General features: G+C 37.2%; 1 protein-coding gene and 1 pseudogene across 1 annotated transcript in view; one reads left to right on the top strand and one right to left on the bottom strand.

Moving 5' to 3' along the window:
• Positions 1–25,011, bottom strand: part of TENM4 (teneurin transmembrane protein 4) — a 2,866,770-nt gene that overhangs the window by 2,096,917 nt on the left and 744,842 nt on the right. The window lies entirely within an intron of this gene.
• Positions 6,459–7,330, top strand: LOC106981608 (tropomyosin alpha-3 chain-like; annotated as a pseudogene).

Genomic DNA, 25,011 nt, shown 5'->3' on the forward strand with positions numbered 1-25,011 from the left:
CATTTTCAGAGTCCTTGAGGCCAGAAAGCAGTAGTTTGTTTTAGTGGTTGGAGATGAAGTAAAATATCAAAAGAAATGATAAAATGTGATAATGACATTTCACTGTTTTCAGTTTAAAAAAACAGGAATATTTTGAGTAAAACTTAAAAAGTCAAAGTTAACTATACAGTTGAATCTTTCTCTTTTCTGTTTCTCTAACCACCTTGAATATAGATAAAAAATGTTGACCCTGATAAAAATATTGCCTACCATCTACTACAAACCTTTTATATTTTAAAAAAGTATTGCTACATACTCTGCATATTCTTGTCACAATAATATTCAAAACAGCACCATAAAATAAGCCTTATCCATTTTATAGTTAGGGAAATCAACTCATAAAGATGACACAAAATGCTCATGGTCATATGGCAGACATGGATGGGAACCGGGGCACATGTGCTTAGTCATCCTCCTCTACCCACAATATTTCAGGCTTCCATCTCCAACAACCTGTTGGCTCTACTCTCTATTTTTGTCTGTGACTGTGTAAATGGTAAAACTAATATGATTATCAAGCTGCCCCCTACTTAGCCACTCTACAGAATCTGACTCTGCTGGAAATTCCCTCTTTTGGCTTACCCAGCACCATCATCTTGTTCCTTTCTTAACTGTGCCTAATCCTGGGCTTCCTTCCCTCCTGTCTGCCCTAAAAGACTTGATCTACTGCTCTCCTTACTGGTAAAATTTCAGTTTTCAGTTCCCCATGTGGTTCCTCAACACATGAAAAAAGTTCCCCCAGTAGACTGTTGTTACGGAATTTATGTTCGGGGCTCATATATTCTTAGAGAAGAAACACATTTTATTCTTTATGGAAGTCTGTATTTTATGTTGCATACTTATGCAAAGGACATGTTCTGTATAAATCTTACAAATGAAAATGTGAATATGAACATGCAAATCTGGTAACAACTGTGAATTGAGATATAAATAGAGGAGCAAATACATGAAACATTTCTTCAAGGCAGGAAAAATAGATCAAGGGAGACAAAAAGATTTGCTTCAGTGCTTGGGACCTTGTTTTCTGCCAAAGTCAAAAAATAAAAACAACAGTATTGACTTTGTAAGGTCAAAGTTACTGGGTTTTAAACAAAATGACTACAGTGGAAGGATATTTTTTTGATGTGTATCAAAAAAGAAAAAGAAAACATACCCCTCAGAATAAAAGCTGAAGCTTGTCAATCATTAGCATTTTAATCTTTAGACACATGAAACTATTTATAATTTAAAAGTATTCTGTAGGATTACTAGTAGAGGCAACAAGCATTTATCAAGACCTTACTATGTTTCAGGAATTTTACTAGATTAATCATCACAAAAGCTCTTTGAGGAGAATTATATATTTGTTTGTTTCAATTTAAAGTCCAAAAATTTGTGCCTGAGAAGTAGGTGATCTTCACAAAAGTCTTAAAGCTGGTGAGAGGTACGACCATGATTTAAAATTAAGTCTGTCTACAAACAAAAACTAAAGGAGTTCATGAACACTAAACCAGCCCCGCAAGAAATATTAAAGGGGACTATTTGAGTGAAAAGGAGAGGAGAGACCAAAGTAACAGTAAAAGGTAGGAAACACAAAATCAGTAAAAATGAATATTTCTGTAAAAAAGCAGTCAAGGAACTCACAAAATAAAAGGATATAAAATATAAAAATATATACCTTAAACAAGGGGAGGAGAGGAGTAAATAATGGGTTAAAACTTAAATAAACATCAAGTATAGACTACTATATACAGAATAGGTTATATGCAAATCTAATGGTAACGATATATCTAACACTACAAATATATATGCAAAGAATAAAGAGAAAGAACAGGACTCCTGGGTGGTTCAGTCAGTTAAGCATGCGACTTCTGCTCAGGTCATGATCTCTTGCCTCATGGGTTTGAGCTCCACATCAGGCTCTGTGCTGACAGCTCGGAGCCTGGAACCTGCTTCAGATTCTGTGTCTCCCTCTTTCTCTTGGCCACTCCTCCACTTGTGCTTTCTCTCCCTCTCCCCACCCCCCGCCTCTCTCTCTCAAAAATAAACATTAATTTTTTTTAATGAATACAGAGCATTCCTAATACATAATAAAGAAAAACAGCAAAACATGGAAGAAAGACAAGTAAGGATAAGAAATAATCTTCAGAAACAATAACAAAACAAATAATAAATTGACAATAAATATATATTTATCAATAATTACTTTGAATGTAAATGGACTAAATGCTCCAATCAAAAGACATAGGGTGATAGAATGGATAAAAAACACAAACAAAAACAAACAAGATCCATGCATATGCTGCCTATAAGAGATTCATTTTAAACCTAAAGACATGTACAGATTGAAAGGCAGGTGGAAGTTGAAACATCTATCAAGCAAATGGATGTTAAAAGAAAGCTGAAGTAGCAATACTCATGAGATGAAACAGACTTTAGAACAAAGGTTATAACCAAAGACAAAGAAGAACACTATATAATAATAAAGGGGACAATCCAATAGGAAGATATAAGAATTGTAAATATTTATGCTCACAAGGTGAAAGAACCCAAATACATGGAACAGTTAATAACAAACAAAAAGGAAGTAATCAATAATAATAGGGAACTTTAACACCCCACTTATATCAATGTACAGATCATCTAAACAGAAACTCAACAAGAAAACAATGGCTTTGAAAGACACCCTGGACCAGATGAATTTAACAGATATATTTGGAACATTCCAATCTAAAACAGCAGAACATACAATCTTACCAAGGAACCAAGTGCACAAGGAACATTCTCCAGAATAGATCACATACTAACTCACAAAACAAGCCTCAACAAAGCCAAAAAGATAATAGCCGTACTATGTATCCATTCTGGCCATAATGCTGTGAAACTAGAAGTCAACCATAAGAAAAAAATCTAGAAAGACCACAAATACATAGAAGTTAAATAACATGCCACTAAACATGGGTCAACCAGGAAATAAAAGAAGAAATAAAAAGTTCATGGAAAAAAATGAAAATGAAAACTCAATGGTGCAAAACCTTTCAGGTGCAGCAAGAACAGTTCTAAGAGGAAAGTATACAGCAATAAAGGCCTACCCCAAGTGGCAAGAAAAATTGCAAATAAATGACCTAAGTATTCACCTGGTGGAGCTAGCAAAAGAACAAACAAAACCTAAAACCAGCAGAAAGAAGGAAATAATAAATATCAAAGCAGAAATAAATGAAGTAGACTCTAAAAAACATGACAAACCAAAATAGAACAGATCAATGAAGCCAGGAGCTGTTTCTTTCAAAAAAAAAAATCAATAAAATTGATAACCCTCTAGTCAGATTTATCAAGAAAATAAGAGAAAGGACCCAAATAAATAAAATTGACAATGAAAGAGTGCTGATGCTGGAAGCCAAGCTATCCCAGCCTGAGTGTCAGGGCCCGGGCTGTGGACGGATTGGTGACTGCAGGGCGGCCTGCCAACAGTGTAGCTTCTTGTCCTCCCGCTTTTAGGTAATTTGGCCTTAAAAGTACCTGGGGTATTGTCTGTTGGGGAATTGCCCTCGGCAGGCCCCCTGGGAAAAGAACCATTAGGGAAGAAAATAAGGCTCCGCAAGAAATTGTGCGGCCTTACGTTTAGCCCTTGCCATCCTCTATGGAGACTCCTCTACTTACAGGAAGGATGATAGCCTCATACCTTTGCCAGCAAAGAGGGCCTGTAAAGGAGAGACATATGGATTTGAAAGCCCCACTCCAGCAACTAAGGAGTGTATCTCTGGGCACAGAGTGACTTTAACCCCTAGGCCCACCTGGCCTCCCGGAGGCATTCCTGATGATGACTGAACCTAGTCGGTTAAGCTACAGAATGGTTCTTTGGTTCCTAGGTGCATTGTCTGAGAATGTATGAGGCATGGGTTTCTAGGGCCTTTTCAGCCCCTTTCTGGCACCTCGGACCGAGGCAAACACATTGTTCTTCTGGCCTCATGTGGTTAGGAGGTCATGTCCCTGTAACTGTTCCACTTGAGGTGCTGAGAAATGGAGGGCCTTTCACGAGAACAGCAAAGCAAATGCTTTGTAGATTATAGATAAACGCAGATGCAGAATGGAATAATGTAAGAAATTAATCTATAATCAAAGGGTATGCAGGAAAGTTAGGGGAAAATTGCCATGTTATTTCTTAAAGGTTGTTTATACATAGGAACATTTTCAAAATTAGGTAATGTTAGAAAAACATAAATGACGTATGCTACAAGGAAATCATAGCATATATAATGCCACGTTTACTACAATAAATTGGCCAGTTCAACACACTGCTGTTGTCTGTGTCCATTTTTATTTTAGTTTTAGTTTTTTATTTTAGTTTTTATTTTCTAGTTTTTTATTTTAGTTTTGTTTTATTTTCACTGACGCCGTTCTTCCTTCGGGAACCCCTGGTTGCTGGAGCTGGTCTCCGGCAAAAGAGAAGAAATAACCAACACCCTGGAAATAAAAACAATTATAAGAATGTTATGAAAAACCATACCCCAACAAATTGGATAACCAAGAAGAAATGGATAAATTCCTAGAAACATAAACTACCAAAACTGAAACAGGAAGAAATAGAAAATTTGAACAGACTGATATCCAGCAATGATTCAAAAAACTTCCAACAAACAAACAAAAGAAATCCAGGACCAGATGGCTTCGCAGGCAAATTCTACCAAACATTTAAAGAAGATTTAATACCTTATCTTCTCAAACTATTCTAAAAAAATACAAAAGGAAGGAAAACTTCCAAATTTATTACATTGACACCAAAGCCAGATAAATACAGCACACACACAAAAGAGAACTACAGCATAATACCCCTGATGAAGACAGATGTAAAAATCCTCAACAAAATACTAGTAAAATGAATTTCAACAATACATTAAAAAAATCATTCACTGTGATCAAGTGGGATTTATTCCTGGGTTACAAGGGTGGTTCAATATTTGCAAGTCAATCAATGTGATATAACACATCAATAAGACAAAGGATAAGAACCATATGATCATTTCCATTAGATGCAGAAAAAGCATTTGACAAAGTACAACATCCATTCATGATAAAAACCTTCAACCAAGTAGGTTTAGAGGGAACATAGCTCAATATAATAAAGGCCATACATGAAAAACCCATAGCCAACATCATCCTCGATGGGGAAAAACTGATAGCATTTCCTATAAGCTCAGGAACAAGACAAGGATGTCCACTCTCTCCACTTTTATTCAACACAGTATTGTATTTGCTAGCTACGGCTAAAAGACAACAAAAAGAAATAAAAGGCATTCAAGGCATCCTACCTTTCCAAGGTAAGGAAGAAGTAAAACTTTCACTATTTGCAGACAACATGATACTATATATAAAATATCCAAAAGACTCCACCAAAACAACTCCTGGAACTGACAAATGAATTCAGTAAAGTCACAGGACACAAAATGAATCCACAGAAATCTGTTGCATTTCTATACACCAATAATGAAGCAGCAGAAAGAGAAATGAACAAAAGATCCCATTTTCAATTGCACCAATGACAAGAATATATCTAAGAAATAAACATAACCAAACAGGTGAAAGACCTCTAGTCTAAAAACTATAAAACGCTGATGAAAGAAACTGAAGACCACACCAAGAATTGGAAAGACATTCCATGCTCATGGATTGAAAGAACAAATATTGTCAAAAATGTCTATACTACCCAATCAATCTCTATCAAAATACCAAAAGCATTTTTCACGGAACAATCCTAAAACAAACAATCCTAAAAATTTGTATGGAAGCACAAAAGACTCCGAATAGCAAGGCAATCTTGAAAAAGAAAAGCAAAGCCAGAATCATCACAATGCCGACTTCCAGTTACATTATAAAGCTACAGTGAACGAAACAACATAGTACTGGCACAAAAATAGGCACACAGATCAATGGAACAGAATAGAAAACCCAGAAATAAACCCACAACTGTATGGTCAATAATCTTCCACAAAGCCGGAAAGAATATCCAATGGAAAAAAGATAGTTTCTTCAACAAGTGGTGCTGGGAAAACTGGTCAGCAATATGCAAAAGAAAGAAACTGGACCACTTTCTCTCACCATCCACAAAAATTAATTTAAAATGGATTAAAGACTTAAATGTGATACCTGAAACCACAAAAATCATAGAAGAGAACAGAGGCAGTAATGTCTTTGATATCAGCCATAGTAACTTTTCCTAGATAGGTCCCCTGAAGCAAGGGAAACAAAAGCAAAAATAAACTATTAGAACTAAATCAAAATAAAAAGCTTCTGCACAGTGAAAGAAATAACAAAACTAAAAGAGAACCTACTGGCGTTCTAGTATTTCAGGGTGGAATGGGTGGAAGTGGGGGTAAGAAGTGGCTGCAGTGTGGATGGAAGGAGGCCAGAAGCTGAGAGCAAGCATGGGCTGGGTGGGCACCATGGTAGGGATCACCACCATGTAGGCGGTGAAAGGCAGGATCTACGTTCTGCAGCAGCAAGCAGGTGATACAGAGGAATGGGCGGAGAATCTGCAGTGGGAAGTGGAGGAGGAAAGGTGGCCAAGAGCAGGCTGAGGCTGAGGTGGCCTCCTTGACCCCTAGGATGCAGCTGGTTGATGAGGAGCTGAACAGTGCCCAGGAGCACCTGGCAGCTGCCCTGCAAAAGTGGAGGAAACTGAGAAAGCTGCTACTCAGAGCAAGAGAGGTATGGACGTTATTGAAAAGCTAGCCTTAACATATGAAGGAAAGATGGAACTCCAGGAAATCAACTCTAAGAAGCTTAGCACATTGCAGAAGAGGCAAATCTAAAGTCCAAAAAGGGGGCTCAGAAGTTGGTGATTATTGAGGAGCACGAGGAATGACCTGAGCTGGCATAGTCTCGTTGCCAAGACATGGATGAGCAGATCAGACTGATGGACCAGAACCTGAAGTGCCTGAGAGCTACTGCAGAAAATTACTCTCAAGCAGAGGACACATATGAAGAGGAGATAAATATTCTTACAGATAAACTCAAGGAAGCAGAGACCCGTGCATGATGAGTTTGCTGACAGGTCAGTGGCCAAACTGGAGAAGACAACTGATGACCTGGGAGATAAGCTGAAATGCACCAAAGAGGAACACCTCTGTACACAAAGGATGCTGGACCAGACTCCGCTTGACCTGAATGAGAGGCAGAGCAGCCCAGTCCTGCTCTGACACTGCTCCTCCCTCTCAGCCCGACTCCTCCTAAGGCTGAAGCTGGCCTTGAAACTGAGAGCTGATCTTTAACTGGAAGGCTGCTTTCTCCTTTTGCCACCTCTCCCACCCCAACCCCTGTGTCTTTTTCGCCAAACTGTCTCTGTCTGTCCCCAGGCATTCCAGTTGGGCTTCAAGCTGAGCACCCTGGGGACAATGTTTTTTTTTTGCAATGTGTGCACAATGCAAAGTGCCTTTAAAAGCATGTTGTGATGTACACACTTTGTAATTACCTTTTTTTCTGTTGATGTAGTAACCATTTATACAACATCCAAATAATTCCACAGTTCTGAAGCAGCAGTCTAACCCTCCTCACATTTGGAAAGAAATTTTTCAGCTTAACACATACTGCCCTCTCCAAATTTATTTTGAAACTTCACTTCTTTAGGGTTGGGGCACATTGGCCACCCTGTCTGGCTGAGAACTCTCTCTACAGTCTGTGGGCTGATAATATGCTGATCTTTTAAGTTTCTTTCCCTGCCCAGTTCCCCTTTTTGGTGAGGTTACCATGAGGTCTGTTAGGTGTTTATCCTGCAGCTTATTGGCTTAAAATGCATTCTCCTTTGGTTTGCTCTCTGTGACACTGATTGAGAGAAAGAAACCAATAGTAAAACTGTTTTGACACAATTGTCTTTTTGAAATAAAGAAACAGTCCCTCCAACCCCCCCAAAAAAAAAGAAAGAAAAGAAAAGAAAAGAAAAGAAAAGAAAAGAAAAGAAAAGAAAAGAAAAGAAAGGCAACCTACTGAATGGGAGAAGATATTTGCAAGTGATTTATCTCATAAAGGGTTAGTATCCAAAATATTTAAAGAACTTCTAAAACTCAACACCTAAAAACCAAGTAATCCAATTAAAAAGTGGGCAGAAGGCATGCACAGACATTTCTCCAAAGACATATAGATGGCAAGCAAATACATGAAAAGATGTGCAACATCACTTACCATCAGAGAAATGCAAATCAAAACTACAATGAGATACCACCTCACACCTGTTAGAACAGATGAAATCAACAACACAAGAAACAACAGGTGCCAGTGAGGATGTGGAGAAAGGGGAACCCTCCCACACCACTGGTAGGAATGAAAACTAGTGCAGCTACTCTAGAAAACAGTATGGAGGTTCCTTCAAAAGTTAAGAATAGATTTACCCAATGATCCAGCAACTGCACTCTTGGGTATTTACCTAAAGAATACAAAAGCATTAATTCAAAGGGACATAGGTACTCTTATGTTTATAGCAGCATTGTTTGTAATAGTCAAGATATGGAAGCAACCTAAATGTCCATCGATAGATAAATGGATAAAGAACAAGTGTCTGTGTCTGTATATATGTGTACATGGTCTGGAGACTTTATATATATATAAAATCTACTGTGTGTGTGTGTGTCTGTGTATACACACACACAGACACACACACACACACAGAATATTATTCAGCCATAAAAAAGAATGAAATCTTGTCATTTGCAAGGACATAGAGCTAGAGTATTATGCTAAGTGAAATCAGTCAGAGAGAGACAAATAGCATATGATTTCACTCATATGTGGAATTTCACTCATATTTGGAAACAAAACGAACAAGCAAAGGGAAAAAAGAGACACAACTTAAGAAACAGTCTCTTAATTTTAGAGAACAAACCAATAGTTACGAGAGGGGAGGGGGATGGAGGGATGGGGTAAATAGATGATGAGGATTAAGGAAAGCACCTATCCCAGTGAGCACTGGGTGAGGTATGGAATTGTTGAATCGCTGTATTGTACACCTGAAACTAATATAACACTCTATGTTGACTAACTGGAATTAAAATAAAATAAAAATATGAAATCTAATATGGCTAAACATTGTAATTTTAAATAAAATCAGTCTTAAAATTTCATCCTCCAAAGGCTGTATTTACGAAACCGATCATATGCAAATTTTACAGAGTACAACCTTACAATCCTGTTGGTGGACACTATGAATGCCTAGATTTAAGATGAGATAGATTTATCTCACTTCCACAATCAACTTCTGATAACTTTGCCATCCATGGATTTCATACGACTAATCTAGTTTTACCATCAGTTTGCATCCAATATGAATTATGGATTCCGATGGCATCATATCACCTTCAAAATAATGAAAGCATAGAACACAGGATGAGAACATGACATGTGGGGCCAGATCTGCATGGGTTAAGACCCTTAGTTCCTTGTTCTAAACGTGACCTTGGACAAGTGACTCTATCCTTTGGTGCCTCTGTTTTAAGACCTATAAAATGGGGATAATCATAGTTCCTAACTCATAGAACTGTTACAAGAATCTAGTAACTATATAAGCAATATGCTTGGAACATCGGTCTGCATATAGTAGGTATTAGAGTTTAATTATTCTTATTACCTCTTCCAGTTCTTTCCATTACCTCCTCTATACACAAACAGTATATCCCTGGCCTACAAAATTAGTTGTGGATTACTGTGGACTCTGAGTTCTATAACACTATGCCTTTGAGTGATTTGTTCCCTCTGCCTTAAAATTCTCTCCACAGTTTCCAGGCCTTGGAAGACTCTTACTTTTCCATCAGACCAAAACTACTTTCACCTTATCTCAGATTTCCTTGATTATTTTTGGCATGATTAATTACTGTAACTTACACAGCATCCAGGGACTCTTCTTTTAGAATATTTGATATAATTAAAAATACTCAATGACATATCTGTTTTCACTCCTAAGCAAAATTGTTTTCGATGACAAGAATGAAATTGCATTAATTTCTACACTTTCAAAAAGTGGTGTTCTTATGGTAGACATTAATAAATAAGTGTATTTTGAATAAATGAATGAATGAATGGCAACATCAATGTGTTTAAAAACAACATAAGGGCTGCTCTCATGCCAGGTGGGAACCTCACTATACTGTTTTTTTGAAGTTCTTGCAATAAGTCTGCCTTTCATGCAATACAACATGATTAATGGGGTCATTTTAATATGTTAGCAATTAAGTCTTCGGGTATGGTCTGGATCCTACTCTATAATCAAGCATATTATAATAAGACTTCAGGATATTTGAAACAGGGCTATAAAGAGTAAATCACATTTTTTTGTGAAGAGTAAAATTCTTATTTATGTGGAAGACTAGGGAAAGGGAAAAGAGGGGGAAAAATAAGATTAGCTGCTTTCTTACATTATTGAGTGTCACACCTGCTTTCAGGACCTTCACAATGAGTCTCTCATTTCTCATTCAATTTTTATGTGAGGTTAGGTTGTATCCCACATCACAAAGTTATAGGGATATTTTTCAAATTTTATTTTTGCAATATTCTGCAAACGTTCCTCCTGTGTGTTTGCATTTGTACATATGTGTGTAGTCAGGTTTTCTGAGGTGTAATTTATACACTCCAAAGGCTTTTGTGTTTTCTATCACTTTTCCCCATAAATAAGGTGACCACAAGTATCAGTTTGCCTGGTGTTTCTGGTAGGTTTCCCTGAGCAGCAAATTTGGAGATGGACTATGGATGCTAGAGTGAAAGATACTGACTAGACAGTATCCTGGGATTTACATTTGTGGAAGGGAAGGGAAAGAAGCAGCACTGGACAGAAGGAAAGGAGGAGCTGCAATGAACCTCAGTGTAGCTCCAGCCAATCTCATAGGAAGCTCTGAAGCTGAGTAGACCCTACAGAATTGTCCTGAGTTGAAGATGGCAAGCCTTTATATCTCCTCCGCACCAACACACACACACACACACACACACACACACACACACACACACTGGATCAGTCATTGGTTGCTCTGAAAAAGGAGTGTGATGGTGGGTAAAGTGACTTCCCTACACTGAGTCCATCTCCCTCAAGGGGGATATGGGTAGCATATCACACTATCTACCACGCCTGCTTGTTCCTGGCTTATGCCCATTGTCCCAATGTATTTATGAATAGTGCCCCCCTTCACACTCAAGATTATCCTAATTTGAACAACAATCCCCTAACCTTAAATCATGTCTCCTGGACATTACAAACCTGGGGGAAAGGAGGTGCAAAGGAAGAGGGATATTCTGGAAGGAAAGAAAGAAAAAACTGAACTCATAAGTCCTTTTAACCATGAGGGAATATAGGCAAGAAAAAGAGATAACAAAAGGTCAAAGAGGAGTGAGTCCTCACTTTTTCTTTCTTAGTGTGAAACTTAGAGGAGAAGAGAGTAATAGAACTATCCAGAGTTATGTTTCTGGTGACACCTGAGAATATGAGCGGTACAGAGATCTATGGGTAGCTTGTAGCATCAAGTGTCTAGAAGAAGCTCTGGGTGCGGCATCTTCAAGAAGGTATGGTGCTACAGCATGAAGCGACAGCAATGTGAATGTGTCTAGATAGGTGGATTGTGGCAGCTCTATCAGATCCCACAGCATGGAGTGGGATGTGCACAAAAAATGGGAATCTGTGCATGTCCTAGCATGAGGATACCAGAATCTAATAGAGCTATAAAGATCCCCTGAGGGAGCAGGGAGACTTCATAGGCTCTCACTCCAGCAGGGCGTGTCATCACATTGGGGCAGCAGACCAGATAAGCCACTGTGCAGCAAAAAGCAAGGAGAATGCAGAAAATACAAAGTAGAATATTATAATATTCATGGATTCTATCCACATCCTCATACCTATTTTGGCTTAACTGGCTTATTAGTCTGAAAGGAGAAACAGGTTTGTGAGGCAGAGCCCTTTCTTCTTTCTATTGGCAGCAGCTACTTGCTGGTTGCGCCAGAGCCTCTGTGTCAGTAGGTCAGTCCATCTCCGTTTAGTATTAGAAAGATCACTTGCTTGTATATATTAATCACGCTAAAAAAATCCACTTCATCAGTAGTGAAGGCTCACTGTTGGCCAGGCGGCTGTCATAACAGTGGTCACTGCCTACACATTTACTAATATTAAATGTTCCTGTATCAAAACTTGCTGAATGGGTATCAGAAACACTGGAGAAAGTCCTCAGGATTGTTTTTAAGCCTTAGGAACCAAATAGTGAGGAATTACATCTAATATGTTTAGGAACATATCCTGTCAAAGCATGAGTGAAAATGAGGCTAGTTCCTCATGTTTGAAAAGCCAGTTTAAAAGTCCAGCAGGGCACCCGGTATCTCCATCGGCTCAGTCGGCTCTGACTCTTGGTTTCAGGTCAGGTCATGATTTCACAGTTCATGAGTTCTACCCTTGCATCTGGCTCTGTGTAGACAATGCAGAGCCTGCTTGGGATTCTCTCTCTCTCCTTCTCTCTGCCATGTGTGCGCTCTCTAAATAAATAATAAAAGCTTTAAAAAAAAAAGTCTAACACAACGACTTCTGGTTTTTTTTCTAAGGGCCTATTTTAAGAATGCCATATCGCCAAGACTTCTGACAGGAGACAAGCAAAATTATACAGAAAAAGCTCAGAAATTGATCTACCCAAGTGAAAAATAACAATCTCTCAATACAAAGATGCTTTATGAAAACCTTTGCCAGTTTAGTTGGTTCACATTTTCTTTATGTTTGGATAAGACTAATGCAAAATAAAAATATATGAACTAAGTCTATTTTTTTCAAGCGTAAAATAGAAATTACAAGTTGTAAGAAAGTATATTGTCAAATATTAATTAGCAGTGCTTTTATCTAAAGTATATAAAATAATGGTATGCCTTAAAATAACTACATTTCCCTGGATTCAAAGAAATGTGATATTTTGGTCATTTTATTTACTTCTTTGCTGTTATTTCTCAACTGGCTCAAACTTTGGAGGTGAGGGGTACTATTTATAGAATCCTTTCAAAGACTCCCAATGCCATTCTTGTGGAACGTGAACTTTTAAACAAAAGTGAAAGTGACTTTTTTAAATGAAAGGGGATTATTTAAAACAGAAGAGACTCAGGTATGTATAATTACTAAGCTTATACTATCATACTATCCAATAGTTTAGGAGATTCACAGAAGAAACATTAGACCTGCTACAGGAAATAGAAAAGCAACATTTAACTCATGAATTTTAATAATACTCAGGAAATACACAGCTTACTTGCACAAACAATTGTTGGAGATGAGGACAAACATGTAAAAGGGCTTGATTAACCTGCCCAAGACCACACAGCTAGTACAATTTAGCTAAGAGTTAAACCCCCAGGCCATTCCATTCCAAAGCCCTTTCTCATCCCAAAGTAACATACTCTCTTCCCTTTCCACACATTGTACTATCATTGTGTGAAGTTTAATTCTGTCTCAACTTGACAATCTTTAGTGTTACCTGAAGTAGGTAAGAATAAGGAAAAAAATGAATGGAACCAAAGTGTTCTGTACGGCATCTGGTTTTTGATTCTGGATTTTGATAATTTAAGCTTTGGGGTCAGTGTGTACATCTGAAACTATAAAGAGATTGTAAAAAGGGAAGGTCCTTAAATTCATGCTTGAAATAAATCTATGGTTAACAAGGCTCAGGTTTGAAGCTAATGAATATTTAATTAAAATGTTTGACTTCATCAAGGAGACTTAGTAAATTACTGTCAAAAGTGCTACGCCTATTAACATCCTTTCCAGCTCATGAATGTACCTAGAGCTAAAGTACAGACAAGATGATCAAGATTCAAAGGATGTTGCACTCTCAAGGTCTTTAGAGATCATCTCATCTGGTGCTTTTTTACATGTGTTCTGCTCAACGCAGTTCCTAGATATTGTCTAAAAACAGCGGATTCTTTTATCAAATGAGCTGAAAATATAATCACCTGGGAGATTCTAGGCCCCATCAGCCTAGAAAAGACTTCAAGAAATCTTCTAATTAAAAAACAACAACAATAAAATTAATCCATTTAATTCCCAGCTTTTCCTAAAACTGATTTGGCCATTTAAAAATGGTTTCTCTATATTTTAACAGATACCAAAAGCTCAAGGAACAAGTGGTTCTAATGCTCATTTAATGTAAACACCACATCATTTTGCTTACAGTAAGGGAAATGAAGCTCAAAGTGAGCTTCTGGAGCTCAACTGACCTACTGGAGCCATCTAATGAATTAATGATCAAGTCAGGGGGTCTACTGATCCAGATCTACATTTTTTCCCATTAGAAAGACTTTAGAACCTACTGTTTGAGAACGTGTCTCATGTACCCCAGAACATTTAACGGTCTTTAGTGAGCTCACAGGTTTTGTAGTTTTCCTTCCAGTTTTAACATATACCTGAGGGACTACGTTCCTCTTCCACAATTATGCAAAGACTTTGCTTCACTTCATTTCAACATTTAATCAAATCTTGCTTAGTATCCCTCCCCCATCCCTTCTCCGGAGCTGCTAATTGCTTTATGTGCATCTCTACCCTGAATATTCTTAATTGTGAAAGAGTTTAAATGGATATGGGGTTTAAATTTGATTTATAAAAATCTCTTAAGTGGTCTTCATTGCCTTTAGTGGAAAGTATCCTTATTTCCTTTTCTGTTTGAAGAGGTGTTAATTAAATACTTTGAGTTAATTTAAAATTAACAGTGGATGTAATTTGATGTCTTTCTATTGAATCAGCAAGTTCTAAATGAAGATTCTCAGGTCAAGAAGATTCTTGTTTTAGGTGTGGTTAATCTAAGTGAATAGACCATTTCGGAGAATGAATCATCTGTGCTTCTATAATTATATTATGTGGAAGGGGGATCTCAATGCAGAGCCCAGTCCACTTTGAAATGCAAAGAAAATTGTGTGCCTAAACAAATTGAACCTACCCACAAGTACAGAGGGGCCAGTGGCTTTCATGGAGCCTGTCATCTGGCAATACACTTGATAATTCTGTAGAGTTGTCAAAGCTGGAAAATCTTTGGAGATCAAATTATCCAATTCCCTTACTGTGAAGACTAGAACACTGAAACCCATACAAGAGAAAAATGAGCTCAGGGTTACCCAGTAAATTAGCACTAGTGTCTGAAATTGAGCAATTGCGGGGCCCCTGAGGGGCTCAGTCAGTTAAGTGTCCAGGTTTGGCTCAGGTCATGATCTCGTGGTTCTTGAGTTTAAGCCCCCCATTGGACTCTGCTGACAGCTCAGAGCCTGGAGCCTGCTTCAGATTTTGTGTCTCCCTCTCTCTCTGCCCTTCCCCCACTCAAGATCTGTCTCTCTCTCTGTCAAAAATAAACATTACAAAATTTTTCAAAATTAAAATAGAACAATTGTCCTTAACTTATAACCCCCAGATACATCTACGAGTCACAAACTTATAGGTTAAGCCAGTTTTTGTTCTTGTAAAAGTCATGGAGGCAACAATCACTGCAGCATATGAATTTCAAAGTGTGGCACACCATTCTTTTTGGTTCAGCTTTCCTGATATATTTACTTTTCAATTGCCGTATAACAAATTATTACAAATCTAACAGCTTGCAACAACACATACTCATTATTTCATAGTTTCTACGGATCAGGAGTACAGGCGTGGCTCTTCTGGGTCCCCTGCACAAGGTCTCACAATGCTGCAGTTAAGATGTTTGCTAAGCTATGTTCCTTTCTTTTTTTTTTTTTAATTTTTTTAAGTTTATTCATTTTTGAGAGAGAGACAGAGACAGAGCATGAACAGGGGAGGGGCAGAGAGAGAGAGGGAGACACAGAATCCGAAGCAGGCTTCAGGCTCCAAGCTGCCAGCACAGAGGCTGATGAGGGCTCGAACTTATGAACCACAAGACTGTGACCTGAGCCAAAGTTGGACACTCAACCAACTGAGCCACCCAGGTGTCCCAGGACGCATGGGGACATGCTTTCTTTCTGGAGCATGGGGTCCCATTCTAACCTCATGTAGCTGGCAGAATTTAATTTCTTGTCCTTGTATGGCTAAGATCCCTACTTTCTTGCTGGCTGTCAACTCTTAGTTCTTAGAAATTGTTCACAACTCCTTACCATATGGCCCTCTCACAATGTGGTAGCTTATTTCTTCACAGTCAGCAGGAAAACTATCCCCATATTTCTTTTGTGTGCTCACCTGATTAGGTGAGGTCCACCAGGATAATCTCCCTGTGGATTAACTCAACATCAAATGATTAGACACCATAATTGCATCTGCAAAATTCTTTCACCTTGCCACATAATGTAATTGAATCATGATGGCACATCCATTATGTCCACAGGTCACATTACATGGAAACATTCACTAGGCAGTAGGAACTTTGGGACCATCTTAGAATTCTATTCACCATACCAGACCAACTTCACCTTCTTCCAGAGACGGACATAAGGGGAAGTTTATGTTGCTTACATTTCAAGTCTTTTCACTTGCATGACCACTGCAAGTACTGGGAATGGTTGGGAGTTACAGAATATTCTAAGCAGAGAGAAGAAGATAAGTTTTGATATGGCAGCATTTCCATTTAAACATTTCTATATAAGCTAATTCAGAAAGAAAGGGACCTGATTCTCTAAAAATCTAGTGTGTGTGTGTGTGTGTGTGTGTGTGTGTGTGTGTGTGATTTCTTTTCTTATTCTAAATAAATATGCCCTATATCTTACCTAATTCTATGTGTGCTTTCCTCAATAAGGGCTCCTCAACTTTTGCAAGCTTCAGATCTCAAAACTCATGGTCCTGTCACTCACATGATTTCAGGGCAATACCTGGAGCCACTGCCTATCTTAGAATTCATTAGGATTTATAATATTTATCATTTTATAGTTGTGACATAAGCTATGGAAACCCTAATGACCCTTCTATGCTTGCCTGTCTCCTATCATCTTCAAAAATCAATAAATGGGCCTCATCTCTCAGTTGGTTTGGGAACCCTACTTCAGCGCTTATTTTTGTAATACCACATGGATTTTAATTATATTTCCTTTCGTATCCTGTCTCTCTACCTCCATTATCTCAATCTTAACACTCCACCTAACCGAAGCTTGTCCTTAAGAAGGGAGGAGTGCATTTTCCTTTCTAGTTTCTCAATGCTTAGTCTCATTAGGCACTCACAGATTTTTTTTTGCATAAATACAGAATAAATAGTCAGAGTGTGTGGTTGCATTTAAAATTATGATAAAAAAGAAAAAAGTTAATGGCATTGGTTTTGGACACAAAACTCATTGAATTTTTTTTTTCAAAATTAAGTTTCTCCTTTATACTATTGTTTAAAGGATTACTTTTCACACTAACATTTTTATTCACAGAACCATAAAATGTGAAGGCCCTGGGCTTAGTGAAGAGACTTTGCATATTGAAGTGTAAATCTGGGCTTGGGAAAATGACCAGGTCAGTTTGAGACCCGAGTATCCTCATCTGTAAAATAGACTTAATTTCAATCCCAGCATTGCTATGAAGATTGATAGTGAGATGACATATCTGAAAGTACCTAGTAGCTGCCTGGCACATCAGTAAATAGAATTAAACAAAAACACTAATAATAACAACAAACTAATACATTAAAAATCCACCCTAGGCACCAGATGGAATAATTACAGTTATTTCCATTTGATAGTTGAGACTCAGAGACATTAAGTAACACAGGAGAACTAATACAGGCATATGAACTTAACCCAACTATTTAATCTCTCTTAGCCTCAATTTCCCCATGGGAAAAGTGGGAATAGAAACAGATAATGTTTATATTACTGGGGGGATAAATTGAAATAGCATATGCAAGAGTGGCTAGATGGTACATAGCACAGAGTCAAAAAAATTAAAAAAAAAAAAAAAAGAAAAGAAAGGAAGCAAAAACCAAAAGGTAATGGAGAGAATGAGCCAAAAACTACAATCTAGGAATCAGAGAAGTAATTATTTTTTCCTATTTTGAAACTGCAAAAATTGAGGCTCATAATACACAAATATCACGTCCAGCATCACACAACTTGATGCTGACAAGATGGAACTTAAGTCTCCTTGCACTGTGTAGGTTCTTTCTATTGCTGAGCTCACCTGTGGCTCCTCAGCAAATGCATATCCCACAAGGCATTAATTAATTCCTAGCTGCTCTGCGGAGACTATATTAGTGTTATGAGCAGATCTGTACTTTAGGCATACAGAGGAACTTGGTTCACAAATGCCATATTGGAATTCCAGATTAAGGGAATGCCAGGTTATACACAGAAGGCTGTAGGTCATTGCCAGATAATAATTTCCCTTTAAAGTATTCTCCTGTAGAGAAAAGGATTCAATTTAATAAAATTGAGTAAATTGAAAAAAAAAAAGAGTATGGCATGGTAGCTAAGCAGTCAGGTTCTAAAGTCAGACTGACAAGGGTATTAGCCTGAGCCTACCACTACCTTAGGCAAGTCAAATAAATTTCTTTTCTATAAAATGAAGATAATTTCTACTTCTTGAGATTGCTGGGCAGATTAAATGGCAAAATGCATATAAATTCTCAGGAAAGTGTCTAGAGTAGCTCTCTGTTAATGTTAACTACATAGTAGTCCAAGCGCACCTGTGTAAAGGCTGCATTCCTATGCAACCTCACAGAGGTGCTTCCTGGACTGTGTTATTCTCCATGTTTGCCCACACCTAAAATGGACAAGGATTTGTAGTGCAGCTCTGTATTTGTAAATGTTCCTATTGGAATCATTTGCTTCTGCATTTGATACATAGTTTGATACATTTTTGCAACTAAACACCACTCATGTAATTAGCAAGGATATCCAGACCATAACCAGCACCCAGAACCCCTTTCGTACTCATCCAGTCACAATCCCACCTGTCATCCAGAAGTAACTTTGATCCGATTCCATCAACATACATTAGGTTTACCTGCTTTTAATTTAATATAAAATGAATTATTACAGTGTTTATATTGTCTGAATTTTCCCTCAATATTATGTTGTGAGATTCATTTATCTTTGTGAACATAGTTGGAGATCACCCAATTCTCATTGCTTTATATTCCATTGTATGAACACGCCACAACTACTATCCATTTCATTGTTGACTGACATTTGTGTAGATTCCAATTAGGGGCTGTCACAAAGTTGTGATACATGTTTTAGTATGTAGACTTTGGTAAACATGAAAATGCGCTCTGTTGAGTATAAAGCTAGGCAGGAGTGAATTGCTCAGGTTACATTTAATGGTCAGGTTTAGTAGACATTCTTAAACAGTTTACAAATGTCTGTACCAAACTGCAATTTTACCAGCAAGTGTAGGAGAGTTCTGGTTCATTCCCATCCTTGCCAACATTTGACATGTTCCATCTAGTTCATCTTAGCTTGATGGATATGTAGTGATAAAGCATTATCTTTTTAATTTATATTCCCTCATGACCAGTGAAGTTGAACAATTTTTTCATATATTTTGATAGCTATTTGGATATCCTTTTTTGTGTGTGAAATACCCAAATCCTTCGCCCCACTGGTCCATTGGGTTGACCACCTTTTTCCTATTGATTTATAGAAGTTCTTCAGGTCTTCTGGATGTAAGTCCTGTGTCAGACATAATATACTGAAAATATCTTTACCACTCTGTGAGATTCCTTTTTTGTTCTCTGGGTAAGTAGATGTTCCTAATGTATAACATATTGTGATTGATGTGGGAAACAAAGACAGAAGGAAATGGCAGGTAAAATTAAATTTCCTTATAACCTGTAGCCCATTGACAAATACTTGAGGCTGGCAGAGTTTCTACAGGAACTCCCTACTGTCTTAATGCTAATGCTTTGCTAGAGGGAAAAACAACCCTAATTTGACAATAGCTTGGCCTCCAGCATCCTGTGAGTCTTCTTTAGCATATGAAAATCTCACTGGAAACTTCCCCCAGACTTTACCTCCCCAACTGCATAGTATATAACCTGTCTCTCTTCATGGTCCCTGGGCAGCTCTTCCTGCCCATGGGTCCTGTCCCTATGCTTTAATAAAATCACCTATTTTGCACTAAAGATGTCTCAAGAATTCTTTCTTGGCTGTTGGCTCTGGACCCTAAGAACCCCACTGTCACTCCCAAAAAGCTTCATCAATGATTATTTTATTATATTTCAAAAATATATTTTAAGGGTTCTGTTAGCTGTATTAAAAGCAACTGTTTTCTTCTGCTGCTGAATAACAGGAATGCAATGAGGTTCAAATATTATAGCTACCCAAAGTAAGTTCAATGCTTACTCCTGTGCTCCACTGTGATCTACTAGAGGCCCAAGCTAATCTGTCTTGCCTTAGGATACCAAGCCCTCTCTTATTTTCTTATTTCTTCCACAATTAGCTCTAGCCATTAAAATCTGTAATAGACTCATCAGCATTATATGGGCAAAATAGTACTGCTTAATAATTTTAAAAGAAAGTATGGCACATAACAAGGTAGATTGTAGGGAGAATTATTATATTTGGGAAGAGGTAGAAGATTTTAAACAAGACCTGTGTAAATGTAAGTTGAGTTAAGTAGTATGTTCAGGAACTTGACCTATATATGTAAGTAAAAGATGGCATTATTATGATCATTCATTCATCTACTCATTCATTAAGTACCTATTGTTTCATATTGATATTTTTAGTTTTCCATATATTTATTTGACTCTTCATTGGATTCTGTCCAAAGCAAGGGCTGGCACCCAGATTAGTTTCAAAAATCCTTTCCCACCATGTCTCTTTGGTCTCTTCTGCCAAGGATCTCAAAATTGAATGAGTGAGATACAGCTCTACCGTCCTGTCAGGAACATGTTACAGCATTGTCAAAGACAGTGTTTTTCAGCCAGTGTCCTGGGAGCATGGAGATATTTAAGATTGTGTTGAAAAAAATCTTCACAGTAACAGATGCCTAGAGCTAGGTTTGAAGAATGAGGACATCTTCAGGTATAAAAGGAAGGAAATGCTAGATTTTTTTGGCTGGCTGGTTGGTTTTTAATCGCCAGGAATTACCCAGAAGGCAGGGTGTAAGTAAAATCAGTGTTCTTTTACTTACATAAAATACCATTTACTTCAGGCAACGGATGAGAATTTGTAAGGCTGGGATATAGCTACCCATTGTTCACTGGAAGAGCACATACAGTTTTAGATAAAAAGGGAGAAAGAACATTTCTCTACTTTGTTTTTGCTACACTACGGGGCATCTCATAGAATCTGCAAGGGAAGATAATGCACAGAGCAATCTTAACAGCACAACAGATGGGTGCTGCAGGTGACATCTGAGGTGACGTGTTAGCCTCCAAGACCATCCATCAGACTGCATAGGCCCAGTCTAGTCTCAGGTGCCATCTCAGGCAAATTAATAACAATATGTAAAAATCTCCTCCAAAGGCTAAAACTTTTTATTTTGATTTTGTCTTTAAGTTCTTGGGTTATCTTTCATTAAAAAAAATATGTATAACAACAACAAAATGTGGAAAATCACATATAAACCAACATTTTAAGTAAACACAGAGAATACATGCTCTGTTCCTCTAAAATACCCAAACATGTCCTCGTCAATAGCTTTGAAATATAATATGAATCGCATAAAAATTTTAACATGTTTTAGTAGTTACATTAAAACAGTAAAAACACGCAAAATTAGTTTAATAATATATTTTATTTCATCCAACATATCCAAAATATCATTTTAGTAGGTAATCAATAACAAAATTATTAAGAAGAATATTTTACATTCTTTTTTTTTTTGTATGAACTAAGTCTTTCAAATCAGGTGTGCATTTTACACTTAAAGCACATCTCATTTTCCATGAGCCATATTTCAAGAGCTCAGTAGCCTCAGGTGGATAGTAACTGCCATATTGGACAATAAGAATAATTTTTAAAAGGAAGTTAAATTTTTAGTAATAAATGTTAAAAGAATAACTTCAATTCAAAGCTAGTTATGCCCTGCACATATGTGTTTTATAACACATTTTACAACACTTGTGTTTTATAACACAAGGCACATTTATAATGTGCCTTGCACATTATGTGTGTTTTTTTTAGAATAATTTCAGGTTGACATAAAAATTGGAAAGATAGAAGTTTCTGTCTACACTGCACCTGATTTTCCCTACTGCTAACATGTATATTTTCTACAGCACATTCATCACAATCAATGGGACCGATATTGACACATTCTTATTAACTAAACTCCATACTTTATTCATAGTTTGTTAGATTTTCTTAATGCCCTTTTCCTATTCCAAGATTCCATTCAGGATACCACGTTACATTCAGTTGTCAGGTCTTCTTAGACTGCTGGGCTTTGACAGTTTCTCAGATTTTCCCTGATGACCCTGACAGTTTTGAAGTCAGACATTTTACAGAGTGTTCTTCAATTTAGGTTTGTGTGATTTTTTTTCCCTTATGGTTAGACTGGGGTTATAAGCTTTGAGAAGGAAACCCTCCACAGGTGAAGTGCTATTCTCAACACATATCAGTGGTACATGTGATCAACATCTGATTTATCACTGGTGCTGACATTAATCACCTATCTAAGGTAGTATTTGCCAGAATTCTCTACCATAAAGTTATTTTTCCTCTTTTCCATACTGTGCTCTTTGTAATCAAGTCACTAATTGTAGTCCATAATCAAAGAGCAGAAGGGCAAGTTTTTATATAAATTATTTGAAATTCTGTGTGGGAGATTTATTTCTTTTTCTCTATTTATGTTTTATCACTTATTTATATCAGCGTACACTTTATTTTGTACTCAGATGTAGAGGGTAATACTACATTATTTTGTGACTAAATTGTTGCATCTTTGGCCATTGGGAGCTTTTTCAGATGGCTTTTTTTCATTTCTTCATCATTTGTGTTCTGATCAATTCCTTAGTTTCTAGCACTACTAGATGCCCCAGGTTTAGCTTGTATATTCTATGTCCCAGCTCTAAAATCTGCCATTGTTCTGTTCAAGGACTATTGGAACCTTCTGTTGGAGCATGGTGTTAGAAACCAAAACCTGGGTACTGGGTCACATTATCTTTTGATGAAGGAGTCCTGTCCTCTTCTATAAATGTACAGACTACTGTATACTTTGATGAATTTGGTATTTCAGGTTGAGCTTGATACCCCCCAGGGGCTGCAACTTTTAAGCCCCATTTCTCACTCCTCCAGCAGGTAAGAAAGGCTAGCTATATGTTGATTTTTCACAAAGAACTCCTCTTTTTTCAAATGAAGATTGACAGTTTTTACGTGTGCATGAACACTTAATTGAAAATATTCTCTGACGTAATATGAATAATAGAGAACTGAAAATGAAGAACTTTCTAGGAAACATTTTCCATGAAAACATAATTTCACAGATTTATCTATCCTTGTGGATGGGCTATCTGTCAGAATGTTTTAGTTGAACTTGAAAAGAACTGGCCGTGGAGACCTCTACAACCACACAGCATCGACAATCACATCCATAGTTTATTCAGTGCTACTTGCCGGGCACTGGGCTAATTAATCTGGACCAGGATCTCACTTAATCCTTAAAACAGTCCCATGCATAGATGCTATTTGTTACCTCTCATTTCTACTTAACAGTTAAGGAAACAACCTGAAAAATGAACTTACCCATAACCACACTTGTAGACAATGACTGAGATGGAGCTTTGAGTGTGAATCTCTCTGACCCAAATTAGCTTCACTTACCCAACCACTGTACTATATGGCCTAAAATAGGGCCAGTCTTCTCAGACTGCCTGCTTCAATGTAACTTTAGTGCTTAATATATAAGGGTTACTTGTAATTTTAAGCAAAAACAGTATTTGCTTCCAGAACACTCAAATTTTGAATGAGCAAGCACAATCACCATAAACATGGCTGGAAAATCCCACCAAAACTCATCTATATAAAGACTTAGGAGAAAAGAGGGCATATTCATTGGGAAATTCTCTGGGAAATCATGTTAAGTAAGAAAATTTACATTTGCTTTTGCAATTCAATGTTTTATACAAATACTGATATAAATATGCAGATTTGGTTGGTATAAATAGCAATACCAAAGGATTGCCACTAATAAATGAACATTTCTTATATTTTCTTTTATGTTTAATATTAAGTTAGAAAACAGCAATGAAGAGTAGAAAACACATGGGTTTGGAACCCAGCAGAAACTTGATTTAAGTTCTGCCACTTATGAACTGAATAATTTTTAAAAAGTTTCTTGAATGCTCTATGCCTCTATTTTCACACTAGTAAAATGAAAGAAATAAAGGAATGCTATGAAGGGTAAGCGAGATAGCACATGCAAAGTACAGTATTCATTCCCACTACTCTGCACTATTCAGCTACGCCACAACAACATGAACATATAACGATAACATGCACAGTGCGGATAGCTGAGCTCAGTGGTGTGGATGCCTGGTACAATACGATTCTCACAGAAATCCTTTCAGATGTGCATTACTGTTATAGTTAATTTCACAAATAAGGAAAAGATACTTAGGAATATAAAGAAATTTATCAGAGACAGGATGCAGAAAGTTAGAGTTTGAACCGAGTGTTGTCTAAAAATCTGTTCACACTATGGTCTAACTGTTCTGCTTAATGCATGATAATGCACATTAGGGTCAATAAATGAATGGGGACCAATGAGTGAATGAGAACTAATCTTTTTTTTCTCTCTCCAACTAAGTAAAATTTAGCCAAATTAGAAAGGAATTTCTTAATCCTTAGGCCCAGCTTTATTCCCTTCTCTTTCTTGCCTGCAAACATGATTTTGTAACAAGTCTGAAACACTCATCGCTCATTCTTTTGTGTGAAAATTGCACCAGCAAACTCCAGTCCCATCCAACTTATAATAAAAAAGAGTAAATGACAAGTCTATTATTAAAGTTTTGATTAGTACTATTAGCCAAAGTCCAAAGAGGGTTTTTGTTCAACAGATCTGAAAAGCCAAACAGGCAAATTTTATGTAGGTTTCTATGCATTTGCCACAGAATGAATGACTGACATTTCAGATTGTCAAAATGTCAA

The sequence above is a fragment of the Acinonyx jubatus genome, chromosome D1, assembly GCF_027475565.1.
Source record: "Acinonyx jubatus isolate Ajub_Pintada_27869175 chromosome D1, VMU_Ajub_asm_v1.0, whole genome shotgun sequence".
NCBI classification, from domain to species: domain Eukaryota; kingdom Metazoa; phylum Chordata; class Mammalia; order Carnivora; family Felidae; genus Acinonyx; species Acinonyx jubatus.